The sequence below is a fragment of the Excalfactoria chinensis genome, chromosome Z (assembly GCF_039878825.1).
Source record: "Excalfactoria chinensis isolate bCotChi1 chromosome Z, bCotChi1.hap2, whole genome shotgun sequence".
NCBI lineage: Eukaryota > Metazoa > Chordata > Aves > Galliformes > Phasianidae > Excalfactoria > Excalfactoria chinensis.
In genome coordinates this window covers 72,963,044-72,981,138 of record NC_092857.1, presented here as the reverse complement: position 1 = coordinate 72,981,138, position 18,095 = coordinate 72,963,044, and the positions used below count along the sequence as shown (strand labels likewise).

General features: G+C 46.7%; 1 pseudogene; it reads right to left on the bottom strand.

Moving 5' to 3' along the window:
- Positions 1-541: 541 nt before the first annotated feature.
- On the bottom strand, positions 542-10,535 carry LOC140264370 (kinesin-like protein KIF2A pseudogene; annotated as a pseudogene).
- Positions 10,536-18,095: the final 7,560 nt, after the last annotated feature.

Genomic DNA, 18,095 nt, shown 5'->3' with positions numbered 1-18,095 from the left:
TTTTGCAGGGCATGCCATTGGGAGGAAGCACTGCCTCACACCATGAGCAGCATTTGCACTGATATGCACTGCATCAGATGGAGCACTGATGGATGCACTCATCAGGTCTCCGATACCGGGCACCATCCTGCTGCTTCCCTCTGCAAGCCTTGCAGGCACAGCTTCTCCTCCTAACCTGGGAATGCAACTTTTCTCTTGTTGGATTTTGACAGAAACCTTGAGGGGCCACATCTAGGCAGGTACTGACGAATATCTGTGTGTGTGTATATATGCATATAATTTTACAGGCGCGAGAGGGGAAACCTGCCCACATGACGTGAGATATATTCTCTGTAAATTCTTAGCTTTTCCTACAGGTCAGATCCTCACAACTGCAGAGTTTAACTTGCTGCAATGAAAAACACCTGGCAAAAAACAACAGGGCTATTCTCCTACAAGTTTCAACTACTATTTTCAAGGAATAAAAACTCAACCAGAATGTTCAGGCAGATGCCATTTAATGTTTCATAAGCACTACAATTGATGGGCAGATGAAGCAGTGGCAGCGAACAGCTCTCTGCACCCACCAGCCTCAGAAGCTGGGGTTCTGGCACAGCTTACATTGCACGGGACCTCTTAGTGCAGCTCTGGTTCCTGTCCTGTTCCTCCTTGTCCTGTATCCTCCTTTGGGATAATCTGACCTTTTCTCGAATCTCAGTCAGGATGCCAATTTCTTGATCCAGGAATGACTCAAACTGTGCAGCATATATATCCACATTCCTGACTGTTCTTTCAGCAACCTGTAAGAGTTCTTTCAACCATCGCAGAGATCTCTGATGCTTCTCCGTAACTGTTTCCTCATTTATCTCTTTTCTCTTTTTCAGGTTGTCCCCCTTGCCATTCAGAGTAAGTGCCTTGGGTAACGCTCCCTTGTCTGCCTGCACCCCAAACTGCTGCTGTTGTGGTAAGCTGGACACAACCTGGAAAGGCTGTTTGAGGGAATTTAAATCCACAATCAGCTCCTTCACACGGTTGGCATACCGCAGGGTGTTAAGGGTGTGCTCACAGGATCTTATTCCTGGAGAGACAGTGGCAATCATGCAGGTGTATGAGTTTTCTCCTATAAGAGAGTCCCTCAGGACTTGGGTGAGCTTGCTAGCCCTGAATGGGGTGTGGGCTTTGTTAAGCCCCAATGCCCTGATACATTCCTTGAGTGCCAAGAGGCTTTTATTAATGTCAGCCCCCTCCAGCCTCGTTCGCTTGTCTGCAGTTGTGACATCAGCTCCTCTTTCATTCCCAGCCAGATCAATTAGGGAAAATTTGGCATACAGCTGTCCTCTCCTCTTGAGTATGATCTGGAAGATGGCATGGCTCCGGGAGGACTGAGTGTTGGCTGAAGTCTGGCCTGCCATGCGGCAGTTGCTGCCTGTTTCAATCAGCCTGACGGCATCTTCCATGCTGGTGACCTCTTCTTCACACAGCCCTACCACGTGGGTCTGCTTCTGACCATCTTCTAGCACCCTCAGCTGCTTCTTCCCATTCAGCAGGTCAAACACTTTGCCTCTATAAATCTCAAAGAAGGCCCCGTAGACCCCAAGCTCCAGTTTCTGGTAATTAGGGTACTGCAGCCAGCGGAAGACATCCTCAGCGACCAGGACATAGATTCCTTTGCTAGTGATGCTTCCCCGCATGGTGTGTGTCTTGCCGCTGCCCGTCTGGCCATAGGCAAAGCAGGTGGCCATGCCCCCCTGGAAGATGATATCCACAAGGGGCTGGGCAGTGTGCCTGTACACCAACTCATTGGCAGCATGGCCATCAAAGGCATGGTCAAAGCGGAAGACCTGGTTGTTCAGATACTGTGTGAGATCCAACTTCTGCTTGGCTTCATGCACAGTCACCATGCCCTGGCAGGACACTGTAACCACATCAGTGTCATTGAGCTCGACCTCCCGCTGGTTCAGGGGCCGCTTGCGGATGCACACACTGATGCGGCGCGGCTGACATGGCATGGAGGTCCACGGCGTTTTACCATTCAGGTGGTTGCGGCACTCCTGGATCATGGCCACTATGTCAGTCCTGGCACGGAGTGACGTGCTGTCCTTCTGAACTGGCTTCTCCTGCACATCCAGCTGAGGGTATTCCTGCTGTTTCGGCAGCCTTTCCATCTGCCACATGCATGGTGATGCCCACCTGGTTGTGGACTGAGGATGGGCAACCACAGGGCTCCCGCTGTCCCAACACTCCTCCACATTGATGGGCTGTGGCCGCCTTTCACTCACTGGGCTCCACTTCCTTCTGGCTGGCAGCGAGGTCTCGGCATTGCTTGTCGATCTGCTCCTTGGGGCTAGTTGAGGGTTGAGGTCAAAGATGACCTGGAGATCCACCTGTTTGGCCTTTCTGATTCCCTTCTCAAGCCATTCCACAGTGATACTGGAGGTGCTTTCATGGAGCTTTGTCACTATTGCCTGATGTGGGCTCCCACTGCTGCGCTTGATCTCCACACAACTGCCCAGCTGGATAAGCCCAAACTTGCTGGCCATGCTGTTCGTAGGCCCTGGATACAGATGGGGCAGGCAGTCTTGGGTCTCACTCCTGAGGGCTCAGCGCTCCGGAACCCAGCACCGTGTCACAGTGGTTGCTGTGGAGCTGGAGTCAGCTTAGAAGTGGAACAAAGATGGGCTTTTAATATGCTGCTATGAGTGGAAGGAACATCTAAGGCTGCCATTACCTGAAAATGCCTATTGGAGCATCCGGGCTGGCGTGCAGCTATTGTAACACGTCGTGTCCAATTAGATCAGTCACAATGTGTTAAGCCAATGCCAGTGACACAAGAATTTATAGCAGTGACACAAGCACAGATATGCAGGAGAGCATTTTCAACCAGCAGTGTCCACGTGGAAATGAAGAAACCAGCACATTGTTCTTAATTGCCTTGAATTTTGAACTTTTAAAAGGCTTTGCATGACTGGAAATCCTGCTTGAACAAAATACGAGCTTAGGAGAAAGGAATGAAAACTGGAGTTGCAATGTGAGTGCCATGGGTATATCTGCACCCATAAGCATGGATTTAATTTTGATGAGTGGAAAAACGGATGGTATTTTAAATTCATTTCTGCAGTGTTCTTCAATCACCTGGAATCCTGAATAGAGAGTTTCAAGTAGGAGTGCTTTAATAACAATAAGGAAGTGCTGGATGAGGGAATGGCTTTGATTTTTGGGTTGTATATGTAATGATAACCATCGACTCATCATTAACTGGCAGATTTAATATTTTAATGGGAAAAGGAGGAACTTATTGACAGAGGCTACAGAAACCTGCAGCCTTTTGCGAGCTCTGCTTTGGATAGGAGTGACAATTCACAGCATTTGAAGTAGGTACTCAAAACCAGAGCGCACCTCTAAAAATGGCAATACTGTACATCTGCTCCAGTCATTTATAGAAGGGATTAATCCCTGTGAGAAAGCTACTAGAAGAAGAATCAAAATCCCATGTTTCTGGGGACTATGGATGCCTTTGCACAGAATAGAAACTCCAGGAGGAAAATAACGGGAGTTCTGCAGAGTTCACAACAGGCAAATGCAGTGGGCAACTGAAAAAGCAGACGAACTGGAAGTAAACATTTTAAATACAGTCAAATTCAGTAACTCAAAGTAGGAGTAAAATAACCCATACTTTTTCCTTTGCTTTTCTGATGCAATACCTTGCTGCCCTTTAAGACTCTGGGACCCTTTGGTGAGGTGTAGCCCCAGTTACATCTGATTATTTGTCCTTGCATCCTTTAAAAATATTTGCACAGGGCTATTTTATAATTCCAATAAGACACCCAAGCCTGTGAGTTATAGCACAGTAATTCACACCTGCTGCATTTATCAGCTCTCCACCTTCTGCTTTTCTCTTGCAGCACCTTCTCATGAATTACTGCTCCATAACTCACTCCCAAGAGTGTCCTGTTGCTCTCTCGTCATGTTGGCATCTAATTGCAGCAGTTCTCAGGTGTGATTTTGTACACAAGAGAGCTAAAATTTATGCAGGTGCATCGTATATATAAAGTATGTTTTTAAGAAAGACTCTACTTGGCTTGAGATTGCATGTTTTCAGCTGTGACAACTATTAATGTTTTTGATGGCTATGCATTTACAGGCTTTCATCACCAAACAAATGGAGTAACTGAGAGATTAAACCGACACAGTGATCAAATGATCAGTAATTTAAGAAGTGTAAAATCCTCTTCCCAAAGCACAAGAGTGCCTCTATATAGATGGGTTACCTGAGGGAGGTGCTTAGGTCCTTGACAAACATGGAATGCCACAGCCCTCACTGAGCAGAGGGATGTCCTGCTGCCAACCTGAACGCACACAGGCACTGAAGTCCCCTCCCAGCTCTCCCAGCCAAGTGCTGTCCTAAATCAGGACTCAAAGGGAAGGGATGTTTTGATGTTCATTTTGTCTGGTTTTCACATCCCAAGTAGCCATTCTAGTGAAACTACTCCTCAGTGTCCTCATTTCCCTGGACAGAAAAGGCTGAACTGGCACCACAGCAAGAGAAAGGCAGCCCCATAATGTGGCAAAAAGGTTACGCTGGATTAGAACTGAAGTACTGTCAAAATGTTGTCACAGACCTGAATGCTGTGGTTTAATCAAGAATCGTGCTGCTCACAGCTATGTCTGGGAAAGGTCATTCACTGAGCAGCATCCAGAGCCATGCATCAACACTGCGACTCTGTTGTGCTAAACAAGATGCAAATATTCCCAACAAAAACAGTTTTTCGTCAGCATGTTTATTGCCAGGGTTACAGGCGGTCATTACAACGTGGAGAGGAGAGGAGAGGAGAGGAGAGGAGAGGAGAGGAGAGGAGAGGAGAGGAGAGGAGAGGAGAGGAGAGGAGAGGAGAGGAGAGGAGAGGAGAGGAGAGGAGAGGAGAGGAGAGGAGAGGAGAGGAGAGGAGAGGAGAGGAGAGGAGAGGAGAGGAGAGGAGAGGAGAGGAGAGGAGAGGAGAGGAGAGGAGAGGTGAGGAGAGGAGAGGAGAGGAGAGGAGAGGAGAGGAGAAGGAAAGGGAAAGGGAAAGGGAAAGGGAAAGGGAAAGAAAAGGAAGAGGACAGCATCTCCTGGGAGCAGAGGGATCAGCCTTTTCCCAAAGCCTTGGTTTATCCACACAGAAACCCTGAAACAAATGCGCAGCAGCTTAAAAACTTGTAACTTATTCAAACACCCTTCAAATGATTTGCAAACATACGTGAGTTTTTTTGTTTGTACCTTATAAAATACTACCACGTTGAGGAAGAAAGTAAAGAATTTGCTCCTGCTATGAGTCATCAGAGAATAAATGCAATGTGCAGCAGCAAAGACACAGTGCACGCTCTGTGAAAAGAAGATGCTTTACTATCACAGGATGTAAGAAACATCCCACATTTCTTCTGTTGCTTTTCCACTGCTACCCAGCTAGCTGTCAGCTCGCCCTGCATGCAAAAAGCTGTGGTCACAACCCCCAGCATTAATACATACAACCAGTCCTTTCTGCCCAAAAACACAGCGAGCAGATGAAACGGGACGAGGCCAACAACAGTTTGCGTTTCACACCTCATGGAGCTGCACGGATGCTCAGATCTGCCCACACAAACTCCTTGCAAAGCCACACAAGCTGGGGGGGTGAGGAGGGACGGGGGGGAGGCCACGAAAAACCACACACAGACAAAATCCCAAAGCCTTCCCAAGGGAAACAACTGCTGTTCTTCAAGTAGGAAAGCACAGATGGGATCTGCCATAGTGAGGAGCCGAAAGGACTCGCATCCTTATGTAGAGAAGTGGGACTGTTGCTAACTCTGGATTTCTAACAGAGTGAAACTCTGCTTTTCTGAGCAGTGGAAACAACTTTCATTCATCTGATGAAGTAACAAACACAAAATAAGATCATTATTGGAGTCATTCTAAAAGAGAATAAATTCCAGCAAACTGAATGGAAGCTGTGGGTTACAATGAGTTACTGTATGAAAGTGGTATATTCTCCTCTCAGTGTTTTAATGAGACACAAGTCAACTTCTATTATCATGCATTTACTAGTCTTCCTGGCACAATGAAGCATCTAAAACTAATATAACTTATCTGAAAATCAGAGTGAAAACTGCTAATTCACAGACCAGTGTAGGTAGGTTTAATTCATCTCGTGGTTAGGAACATTCTGATCATGTTTAACACATGGAGAATCCTTTAGTAACAAACTCTTCTAATTACTGAATCCTTCTGACTATCCTCAACTGGCTGAACGTGTAAGCAGTGTGGTGCTTAAATGCTCTGTGACCCCCCTCTGCAAGGTGTTCATCAAAGAAATTATGGAGCTCCACGCTCATACACCTGTTTTAAGCCTTAACGATTCAAAGGACTTAACCAGCGTTAATTCAAATCTGATCCTACTCCAAAAGCCACGCAGACACAGCTGGTTTTCATTGGTTACCTGAGCCACCCTCCCCCAAAAGGGGGGAACCAACTCGGTGCTGCTCCTGCACTCCTGCACCCTTCTAACTGCACCGCACTGTGCCCTCCTGTGCTCTGAGCACAGGGCCAGTGCCAAGCTGTGGCCCTTCTGAGAGCCGCGCTACCCATGCAGTGCTCACAGACGGGTTGTAAGTGGTTCACTTTAGATTGTGAAGTTTGAAGAATGAGACAGATAATAACATTTGTAAACAAAATAAAAATGCTGAAGGCTGTTATCCCCTCATGTCTGCATAAGTAGGAGCTTGCTTCCCAATTACCTGTCTGTCATTGCAATGATTGATTTCAGCGCTTTATAAACAGCATATGCAGCCCTTCTATGTTTAGATAAGAGATTACAGGGACTATCAATCCTCATACTCTTGTGTACAGTATTAACACTGTCTAAAGCTAATATATTTCTATCATGGACCAATATTGTTTAATTATACCAGAAATAGTTCTGACCTGCAGAAGGGATGAAGTGCTGCTGGGGATCCACACTGTCAGGTACTGCTGAGAAATGGCTTTGGTTGGTTAAGTTAATTTCTCCTGCCAAGTTAAGGACGTAACGTTTGAGGATAAATAGTCACAGAAACTACTGGGATCTGAATTACAGTCTGTGCAAAGAATGCTGAAGAAGCTTTGGTATCGCTCATTGCTGGGGCTGTCAGATCGCTGCTGATCCCTTTCACAGAGCTCTTTTCTGACTCCCGACAGAGCAGCGCAGGTATCTGACTACTATATAAATCCCTAAGCAGAGCACACCCAAATGCCTGCTGGAAACCAAAGTGTGGTGGGTGTCCTTGAGCCATTTGCTAGTTCTTACTTAGTACGCACCTTCATCTTAATAGCTCTGAGCGGCTGCTTAGCACCCAAAATCAGCTTATAGCAAAGAGAAAAGAAAACAGTGCAGCACTTTGTAGGATGTAACCTTACATTTTCAGAAAAGGCTGCTGGGATCGCCTGGGTCAGCAGCTACAAACCAATTCCAGCAGAAGGAGCGGCAGCTCCATGCCAAAGCTGCCACGTTTTCCGCTGCACACACACTGCTGCAGAGCAGCAGAAAGGTCTGCACAACACATACCTGCAGCTGTGCCGAAGGACAGTGCTTCCCAAAGCATGGAGAGAGAGGCCTTGAGCTGTGCTGCTGCTCATGTGCCTGACCCAAAGCTGGGCAAGGAGCCCAGAACCAAGCAGCAGCTCAGCCTGGAGGCAAATGCAGAGCTGAACTGGCCTCTAAACATCCCTAGGGGCTGCCTCCAGTTCCTTGTGTGCCAGGGAGCTCACTGCTCATCCATTCAGCTCCAGAAAGCCCTGGGGAAAAACCCACATGTCAATCCTGAGCACCAGGTAAGGGAACAGCTGGAGGGCAGTGGAAAGCAATCAGCAATTAAAGGGACACGTCTGGATCCCTGCTGAAACATTAACAATCTGTCTGAAACAACTCACTCGGATTCTAGTGCTGCAATGACTAAGCTTTCACAGGACCCGCTCAGTTTGGGTCAGAAGGTGATGTTAATGCGTAAGTGGGGATCTACCTGAGAAATTATGCATGGGGAGTAACCTGTGCAAGGTCCAAAAAAGACACGGGTTTAGTAGCACACAATGTGATCTGTTTGTGCAAGACACCGTACCTGAAAAACACCAAACATCGTAATTCAGTGGTTGCTGAACCTACAGGACTGTCTTCTCTCAATTGCTGTTAGTTCAGCAGATTTGTACAGTGCTCACTGGTGGAATAAATCCATGCACAATTCTAAAATTGCAGTTTTACTGCCACAGATTGACATCAGGCTGAACAGAAGAGCTGAACAGCAATGCTGTGGCACACATTCATACAGAGATATCTGCTTCCAAAGCCTCCTCAGCAGCACAGCAAACTGCTGCTTCCTATGACTTTTTGGACACGGAGCTCACTGTGTTTCTTATTAATTTGAGCAATTGTGGGCAGTTCTTTGCAAAGATATTTTTAATGGTATGACCAAGCAAGGCATCCTCTGAAAAATGCAAAAAAGAAACGAGCATTCCAGGGAAACGCTGTCCAGCTCAAACTTCCATGCTGTCACAGCAGCTACAGCAACTGTTGTGCTTGTACTTAGAGCCTTATCATACCCAGAAATCATCCACAGCTTGTCCAGCAGAGCTGTGATATTTCAGTTTTGGGAGAAAACCCAACCAGGGAAGGTCCTGGCTGGGGGACAAGTCAGTCTTCAGAGGTCTCAATCCAACCACTGCTACTCTGAGAACGTCCCCAGCTCAGAGGCGCAAGAGGAAAGGTTTCTGTATTATCTCTGTACTTCAATTAAGAGACTGCATTTGCTTTCCTGATATTTTACTTTCAAATCCTGACCACTGAGATATGTGATGCTCATGCACAACGTTTCAGAAACGAGAACCACATCATATTTTCCGTGAGCTGAAAAATGAAATACAAAATCCAGCTTAGAAGGGAAATCCTGTGCTGTGTATTCAAACGAAAAGATGCTGCTCTTAATGGGAAAGGGATTCTCCTGAAAACAGCTGTCATAGATAAAGAAGCAGAAGAGAGTCAGCAGATATTTAGAGACATCTTTCTTGGAGCACAAGAGCTCTTGATTCCCATGTTCAAGACAGAGGGCACAGAAGGCAGGAGATGAGCATGGCTGAGCCAAGACCTTTCCTACCCAAATTTACATCCCCCTCCCTGCAGAACACTGATCCCCCTGAGGCTAGTGCACTGCTTGCTTAGAATACATATGATTATAGATATATGTGCAAAATCTTGTTCAGAATACATTTAATAACTTGTTTTGGTGCACCTAATCGGTGTCAGGGAAGTATGCTATAGTCACTACCTTTCCATTGGGCAAAATAAATCAAGGAACACAGTGTTTGGAGGGATCCCCCACAACACTCTTGCTTCTAAATTGGAGAGATACGGATGTAATGAGCGGATTACTAGATGGATTTGGAAGTGGCTGAATAGATGTATCTAAAGAATTGCAGTTAGCAGCTCAATGTCCAAATGCAAAGCATCTCTCAGGAGTCCATACTGAGAGTAATACCATTTAAAAGCTTCAGTAATGGGACAGTGGTGTTGCGTGTATCCTCTGCAAGTCTATGGATGATATCAAACTGAGTGGTGAAGTTGAAATGAGAGAAGGAAGGGATGCCATTCAGACAACCCACAAGAAGTCAGCCCATGTGCATCTCGTGAAGCTCAACAAAGTGCAGCACGGCATCCTGCAGAAAGGTTGGGGTAATGCCCAACACCTGTAAAGACTGGGAGGGTGACCTGAATGAGAGCAGCACAGTGGATAAGGGCTTAAGAGATGAAAAGCTGGATACGAGCTGGCAACATGCACTTGCAGCCCAGAGGCAGTCATACTCTGGTCTGCATCCAAAAGAAGCCAACAGGGTGGGGAAGGTGTTTCTCCCCACCTACTCAGCTTTCAGGAGACCCCATGTAGAGTACTGCATCCAGCTGTGGGGTCCTCAGCACAAGAAATATGTAGATCTATTACTGAAAGTGCAGAGAAGTACCACAAGAATGATCAGAGCCACAAATTCTCCCCTGTGCAGAAAGACAGAGAACTGAGTTCCTTCGGCCTGCAAAAGAGAAGGCTGGGGGGGAAACCTCATTGAGTCATTTCAATAGTTAAAGTGGGCATATAATAAACACGGAGAAAGACTTCACAGGAGCCTGGAAGAGCGGTGGTTGCCCAGAGCTGTGGGTGCCATACCTAGAGGCAGGTGTTCAAGGCTAGTTTGGTTAGCAGATCTGAACATCCTGATCTAGTGGGAGGTATCCCTGTCTATGGAAGGACAGTTGAAATGAGATAGTCTTTAAGATCCCTTACAGCACAAACTGTTCTCTCAATCTAAAGTAAACATTCATTCATGTGATGCTTAGCATAGCAGTAACTGAGGCTTTCATACAACTAGCGTTAAATCTACAAGTAGTAACATTCAGAATTTTTATTAGACATTCTTAGTCAATTAGAAATCCATCAGCAGAACAGTTTCCTCTTAAAATGCCATCCTTGTTAGTCGAGGTATAAATGCAGCTAGACCCTTACCCAGCAATAGTACTTGAGGTCTCATTCAGGTTATCTACAGGTAGACAGGCCTCCATGTTGCCACACTCTGATCCAGAAGGTTTGTCTGGGGACTTAAAACTTGAGCTTTCAGAAACATCCTGTGGGCCAACTGACTCTGCCTTTCCTAAGGATTCCAATGACTGCAGGACTTCACAGTTTTCTGCTTTCTGAAAAATAGGAAAAACAAATATGAGCAAAAGCAAGTCATGGTACTAAACCCAAAAAGGAGATAGCTTTATGTCCACAAAGCTCAGTACTAATCACTGCTCAAAGCACTTCCTGTCCAAAAAGACCATCTCCTTTTAGTTGCTCCCTAATCACTTCACTTCACTTCACTCCTGCGATACACCTTTATTTATATCCATCTCTTCCTTCCTACTTGTTGTTCTGAAATTTGGCTTTGGTCTATGGAATCGACTCCTCAGTAACTGAACTGATGAAGTAACAGTTTTGTCTTCTTGGATCTCAGGACCAGACTCCCTAAAAAACCAAACAGGCAGTTGATGGCATGGGACAAGGTGAATTCTTCCAATCACATTTCACATGCTTGTATTTAATTTTCAGCAGAAGCTAGAACGAGAGCAAAGGAAGGGACGTCATGAAAAAGATCAACTCAGATCACATCAAACATCAAGAACCTGTACCTTCAAGACAGGTCAGCAAATGTAAGAAAAATGAAGCAGTTTCAAAGCAGCTGCAACTTCTAGTCAAACCTTGAGAGGAACGTAAACATTTAACCAAATCCTTCATCTAGCTCATAATTTCTAAAACTGCAAAACAGATCTACAGCATTTCTTAATTTCTTATTCATTAACCTTTTTCTTTACCAAAAGGAGAACTTGTCACAGACACGTCCAACCTGGAGCGCATCCTCCACTCCATCTCTCCACTTAAAAAATAATCTTACCCTGTACTGAGATCTGAAGCATCTTTCAAGACATCTGAAGGTCCTTTCTCATCTTCAACAGCTTTTAGCTGCTGTGGGCTTTTCTTGGGAGCATCAGCCATTCCCTAAAAAGAAGACAAGTTCCACTCTAGTAAGAAAAACATTTTTGGCCAATCTCTTTTTTGGAATGAAAGGAAGAAAACATATTTACTTTATTCATTCACGTATTAAAACACCTCAAAAATTAAGTTCTTTTTTTTTGTTCATCAGCTAAAATCCCCGAATACTTTAAAGATAAAAATTTGTTATTTTTCTGCATACATTCCATCTGAAATGTTTTTTTTTTCAACATTATCCTTTCTGTTCAGCACTTCTCTTTTCAAATCTGGTATCACCACCACCACCAACAAAAACATCAGTGAAATATAATCTCTGTCTCCACAGAAAGCGGAATCTAATTACAAGCACCAGAAAACTCTATGACAGTTCAGTTTAACTGGAAGGAATAAGACACACAAACACCATGCTTGCAGATTAAGTGGTAAATCTTTCTTACCACTGCCCAGCAAAAATACATCTATGCAGCTGCTTGAGAAGCTTACATCTTTGTGGCACGAATCCTTGCTTTCATTCACATGGTGTAACGCACATCCTTCTGCTTCTCCACCTTCAGCTTCCTCCTCTTCAGGATCTTTTTCATGTCCGTGGTCTTTTCTCCATGCAACAGTTCTTTCTAGTTTGGTTTGGGTTTCTGCACTCGGCCTCTTTTGAAAGGTGCTGGTTTCAGCACACTCTCTTTGCTGCCTTCTTGTGAACCAGCCATGTCATTAGACCTGGAAAAATACAGAATACATCTTGTGTACTTATGGATCTTACATTGGAAGGCTCTTAAGGCAAATATGTTTTCCTTTTTAAGCACTAAATCACATACATTTCCATAAAGCAGAGCTATGCACTGCTAAGTCCATGGAGACAGTAGAAGTGCTTGAGAAGTAAAAATGTATGCTTGCACCGTTCTTTTCTTTCCCCACTGGAAATGGGATACTACGCTACAGATCTTCTTCTGACTCACAGAGGCACTTCTCAAATTCGTAGCTGCTCTAGAGGCAGAACAACCTAATTTAACAAAGGCTATGAAAGGTATCGGGAACTTTATAAGAATATAACAATAACTTACTAATCTTACTGGCGTACAAATACAAGATGTATCTACAACTACCACCTTCTTCTATGCCTTTACACCGAGAGCCACGTTATAAAGCAAGGAAGATAATAACAGAACTAAATGCTGAAGTGTTTTTATGTCTGATCAAACCTTGTATAGTCATCCTTCACCTTCTTTAAAAGGACTAAGTAAAAAGACAAGGTGTTTTTGTTATTAACTCTCCTGTAAAGGACATTTCTCCTGTCACACCACATCTGCCATTTCTCCACTGAATACAGGAAACACTTATTAATTAAAATATACATTAAACCACCCACACTGGAATGTTGTTTTTTTTTCTCCTCACACTCAAATGCTTAACTACGCTTTAAGAACAAACATTTATTCCTGTTGCTTAAACACTCAATACTTTCCACTCACGGAAAGGATGATACATCAGCATTCAAACTATTGGAGAAAGCTTGCTTTAGTTTGCAAGGGACTAGCTAATTCTTTGCATTCATCATGGGGATTGATGCATTTAAAAACACTGCTTTAAATCGAAACACAACTAATTTATTTCATGCATTTAGTAAGTAAGCACACAAACAAACAAATAAATAAATGTTACTCTTCTCTGAATTTCTATCTCAGAGCAAAAAGTGCCTAAGAAACTTCTGTTTTAAGAACTGCAAGATGGTGAAGATGCCGGTATTCCGTGATCCTGTGTAACTAACATCCTGTGTAACATGACCAGATGTGAGGGTGGCAAATTGCAAGAAAGAAGCATCCTTTATTCCCCCCCCACTCCCAGCATACTTACTGAGACACCATCTCCAAGACTTTGCCATCTTTTCCCACAGCTTCTCCACTGCTGACATCAAACTTATTCCTTTGGTCAGTATTCTGAGTAGAAACAGAATATTAAGACATTAACACCTTTGTACTTATCAAGTGCATCATTGCCTAATAGACCAGGTAACTATCCATGACAAGACAGAAAACAGGCTGCTCATGACAGATGCAATCACTTATGCAGTAAGTATCACATGCCCAGAAAAGTGCTGTAAAGCCTAGTTCAAAAACCCAATGTTGTGCTTGCTGCATGGCATGAGAGTATGAACATCGACCATTTGTGCAACGAGCTGTCACCCAAGCTGAGATCTCTACACCATGTTCCAGTCACGGATGGCTCAGTAAGTGCTAATTCCTGTGGGCAATTCTCCAGCTGTGTGGCAGGGCAGTGTCACAGGGCACTCAGCATTTGGTTCCATGGCTGTCTTCTGTAATCCTGCCGAGCGAGCACTGCTGGCTGCAGACCTCTGTTGTGCTTCCCGGGCCGTCACTGCTGCTCACCCTGACCGGTGTCCGCCCCTCCCCCGGCCTCCCATTGGGCAGCGGCAGCTCCGCCGGCTCCGATTGGCTGAGCCGCAGTGCGCGGGAACCAGCGTTGCGTCCCGGCCGTTGGAGGGGCGGCTCCACACAGAGCGCGGCTCCCGCAGCCCGGTCCGAGGCCGAACGGGACCGGCGCGGCAGCCGGGGCTGTGCGAGCTGCACCGGGACGGAAACCGGCACCACGGAACGAGTGCTGAGGACAGCTCCGCCGGAGTGCGGGGAGAACGGCACTGGTGCGGGGAGAGGGCTGGGGGGGGGGAGAACGCGGTATGGGACTGGGAGGGATGGGCAGAGGGGGATATGGGGCTGTGTGGGGAGGGCCAGAGGGGGGATATGGGACTGGGAGGGGGGAAAGGGGGGATATGGAGCTGAGGGGGGCAGCTAGGGAAAGCATCTCTCTGTGTAGATTGCTTCTCTTGGAGTTTTCCCTGTGAGCCTGTGCAGGTGTGCATTTGCATTTGTTTTCAATGGTCTCTTTCTAAGTGCACCGCTCTAGTTTTGATTTTTCTTCAGGGGTCGTAGAGGGATGTGGGGGGGCCACTGGGGGATATAGGAAAGTAGGGGGCTGTGGGGGGACTCTAGGTAGTCATATAAGACTGTAGGGAGCTGTGCAGGGGCTGTAAAGGCCTACAGAGAGTTGAGGGGGACTCTAGGGGGAATATGGGGCTGTGGTGGGCCATAGGAGGACTAGGGGCTCTAGGGGGCTATGAGGGTGTGTAGGGGTTGTGGGGAGCTATTGGAGGATATGGGCAGGTATGGGGCTTGAAGGGGTGGTGTCTAGAGAGAGAGAGGGTTGTGGGGGCCTTAGGGTGATATGGGGCTCCTGGGGGCTGTTGGGTGCTATGGGGAGGAATATGGAGTTCTAGCAGATGGTGGGGGTGTAGGTGTGGTCTATATATGTACATAGATGGGAATCTAAGTATGAAAAAAGATACATCCACGTGTGTTCTGGGCTGCACTGAAAAAGGGGTGGCCAGCAGGGAGAGGGAGGTGATTGTCCCCTCCTACTCAGCTCTTGTGAGGTCCTCTTGGCAGTACTGTGTCCAGGCCTGGGAAGGATGTGGAGCTGTTGGGGTTGGTCCAGAGGAGAGCCACTGTGATGATGAGAGGGCTGGAGCAGCTCTCCTATGAGGAAAGGCTGAGGGATCTGGGCTTGTTTAGCCTAGAGAAGAGAAGGCTGCGGGGAGACCTCATTGTGGCCTTTCAGTACTTGAAGGGAGCGCACAAACAGGAGGGAGAAGGGCTGTTTATGAGGGTGGATAGTGATAGGACAAGGGGGAATGGTTTTAAACTGAGACAGGGGAGGTTTAGGTTGGATCTTAGGAAGATGTTTTTTGCTCAGAGGGTGGTGACACACTGGAACAGGTTGCCCAAGGAAGTTGTGGATGCCCCATCACTGGAGGCATTCAAGGCCAGGCTGGATGTGGCTGTGGGCAGCCCGGTATGGTGGTTGGCATCCCAGCACCCAGCAAGGGTGTTGAAACTAGATGATCGCTGCGGTCCTTTGCAACCCAGGCCATTCTGATTCTCTGATACAGGGGGATATGTCTATAGGGTGGACAATAGGGGGATGTGCTCTGTGCAGCCCTGTGCAAACACACACATGTGTGCAATTCCATCCTGGCTTTCACAGAATTATAGGGGTTGGAAGGGACCTCTAGAGATCATCGAGTCCAACCCCCCTGCCAAAGCAGGCTCCCTACACCACGTCGCACAGGTAGGCGTCCAGGCGGGTCTTGAATATCTCCAGAGAAGGAGACTCCACCACCTCCCTGGGCAGCCTGTTCCAGTGCTCCGTCACCCTCACCGTAAAGAAGTTCTTGCGCACATTCGTGCGGAACTTCCTATGCTGGAGTTTCAGCCCATTGCCCCTAGTCCTGTCCCCACGCACTACTGAAAAGAGACCAGCCTCGCCACTATAGCTCCCACACCTCAGGTATTTATAAACCTGGATCAAGTCCCCTCTCAGCCTTCTTTTCTCAAGGCTAAACAGACCCAGTTCCCTAAGTCTCTCCTCGTAGGGGAGATGGTCCAGGCCCTTCACCATCTTTGTGGCCCTCCGCTGGACTCTTTCCAAGAGATCCCTGTCTTTTTTGTACTGGGGAGCCCAGAACTGGACACAGTATTCCAGATGAGGCCTCACCAGGGCAGAGTAGAGGGGGAGGATCACCTCCCTTGACCTGCTGGCTACGCTCTTTTTAATGCACCCCAGTATGCCATTGGCCTTTTTGGCTACAAGGGCACACTGCTGGCTCATGGCCAACCTGTCGTCCACCAGGACGCCCAGGTCCCTCTCAGCAGAACTCCTCTCCAGCAGGTCTTCCCCCAACCTGTACTGGTGTATGCAATTATTTCTACCAAGATGCAAGACTCTACACTTGCTTATGTTAAACCTCATCCGGTTTCTTACTGCCCAGCTCTCCAGCCTGTCCAGGTCTCTCTGAATGGCCGCACAGCCTTCAGGCGTGTCAGCCAATCCTCCCAGCTTCGTGTCATCAGCAAACTTGCTGAGGGTGGCCACTATCCCCTCATCAAGGTCGTTGATGAAGATGTTGAACAAGACTGGACCCAACACAGACCCCTGGGGGACACCACTAGTCACAGGCCTCCAGCCAGACATCGCACCGCCAACGACAACCCTCTGCACTCTGCCAGTCAGCCAATTCTCGATCCACTTCACCGTCCACTCATCTATCCCATACTTCCTCAGCTTTGTTATAAGGATGTCATGGGGGACCGTATCAAAAGCCTTACTGAAATCAAGGTAGACTACATCTACCGCTCTCCCCCCGTCCACCCAGCTAGTGACATCTTCATAAAAGGCCACCAGGTTGGTCGAGCACGACCTCCCCTTGGTGAACCCATGCTGAGTACTCCTGATAACCTCCTTTTCTCCCAGTTGTCTGGAGATGGCATCCAGCACAAGCTGTTCCATCACCTTCCCTGGGACAGAGGTGAGGCTGACTGGCCTATAATTACCCGGGTCATCCTTCTTGCCCTTTTTGAAGACTGGGGTGACATTGGCCATCCTCCAGTCTTCAGGCACCTCCCCAGTTCTCCAAGACCTTTGAAAAATTACAGAGAGCGGCTTAGCAATAACCTCCGCCAGCTCTCTCAGCACCCGCGGGTGCACCCCATCAGGTCCCATGGATTTATGGACATTAATGTTTATCCTTATCTTCATCTATCAAACTACATGCAAAAACTTTTAAAGGGTTTAAAAGCAGTTTTAAAGAATATCCTACACCTCTTTGCAGGTTGGTCAACACAAGAATAGGACCATGAGAGAGGGAAAAAGAGACATGCAAAGCTTAACTGAGGAAATATCAGAGATGGAAACATTCTTGCTTAGATTTCTTTCTTTAGATGGATGATGGAGTTGTCTTTGATCCCCTCTCCATGCAATGACTACATGGAGGATGGCAGACATGAACCCACTCAACAGAAAAGGCCAGGGGTGAGCCATGCTCTATTGAGGGTCAGGAAAAGGAGAAGTGTCACAGGGAGCATCTCCCACCAGCCAAAGACAGGGAGAGTCTGCAAGAGGAGGGAATGAGTATCCAAAGCAAAGTTTGCATTCTGATGTTCTATCTCAAGAGGTTCCTCACAGTGCTTGAAAACCACAAAAATTAGACTACAAACAATGTAAGAAAATCCAGACCAGCACGGTACTCTACTGCTCTAAGTAAGGTCTGTGCAGAGTCAGCTCCCAGGTGATGAGCAAAACCAGTGAAGTCTAACAAATGAGAATGAGTTTAAGCGTCAGTCGCAGGATGAGCCACGGAGGAAAGCAGGCAGGTTATTACACAGCAGCTGTTCAGCTACTGCTTTGTTTCTCAGCATCAAGAACTCAGCACACTCAGATAAAATGCCTGTGCTCAGTGGCTGTAGGACTCTGTTTGTAGTCAAAACCCAGTGCTTCTTTCTGACATTCTGATTTAACCACAAGAAGTAGAGAAACATTCCGGTGCATGATGCTGTTCAGCTGCTAGGATTAGGAGAAGGAAGAGAAGGATCGTGATCTTTGGTTCCTTAACACAACTGGAGAGCAGAAATTACCTCAAGTAAAACCTAAGTCCATAAAACTAAGAATGGATCAGATTTTCAGCAAACTTCTGTCCCTCGTAGCAGAGGCAAATTCAC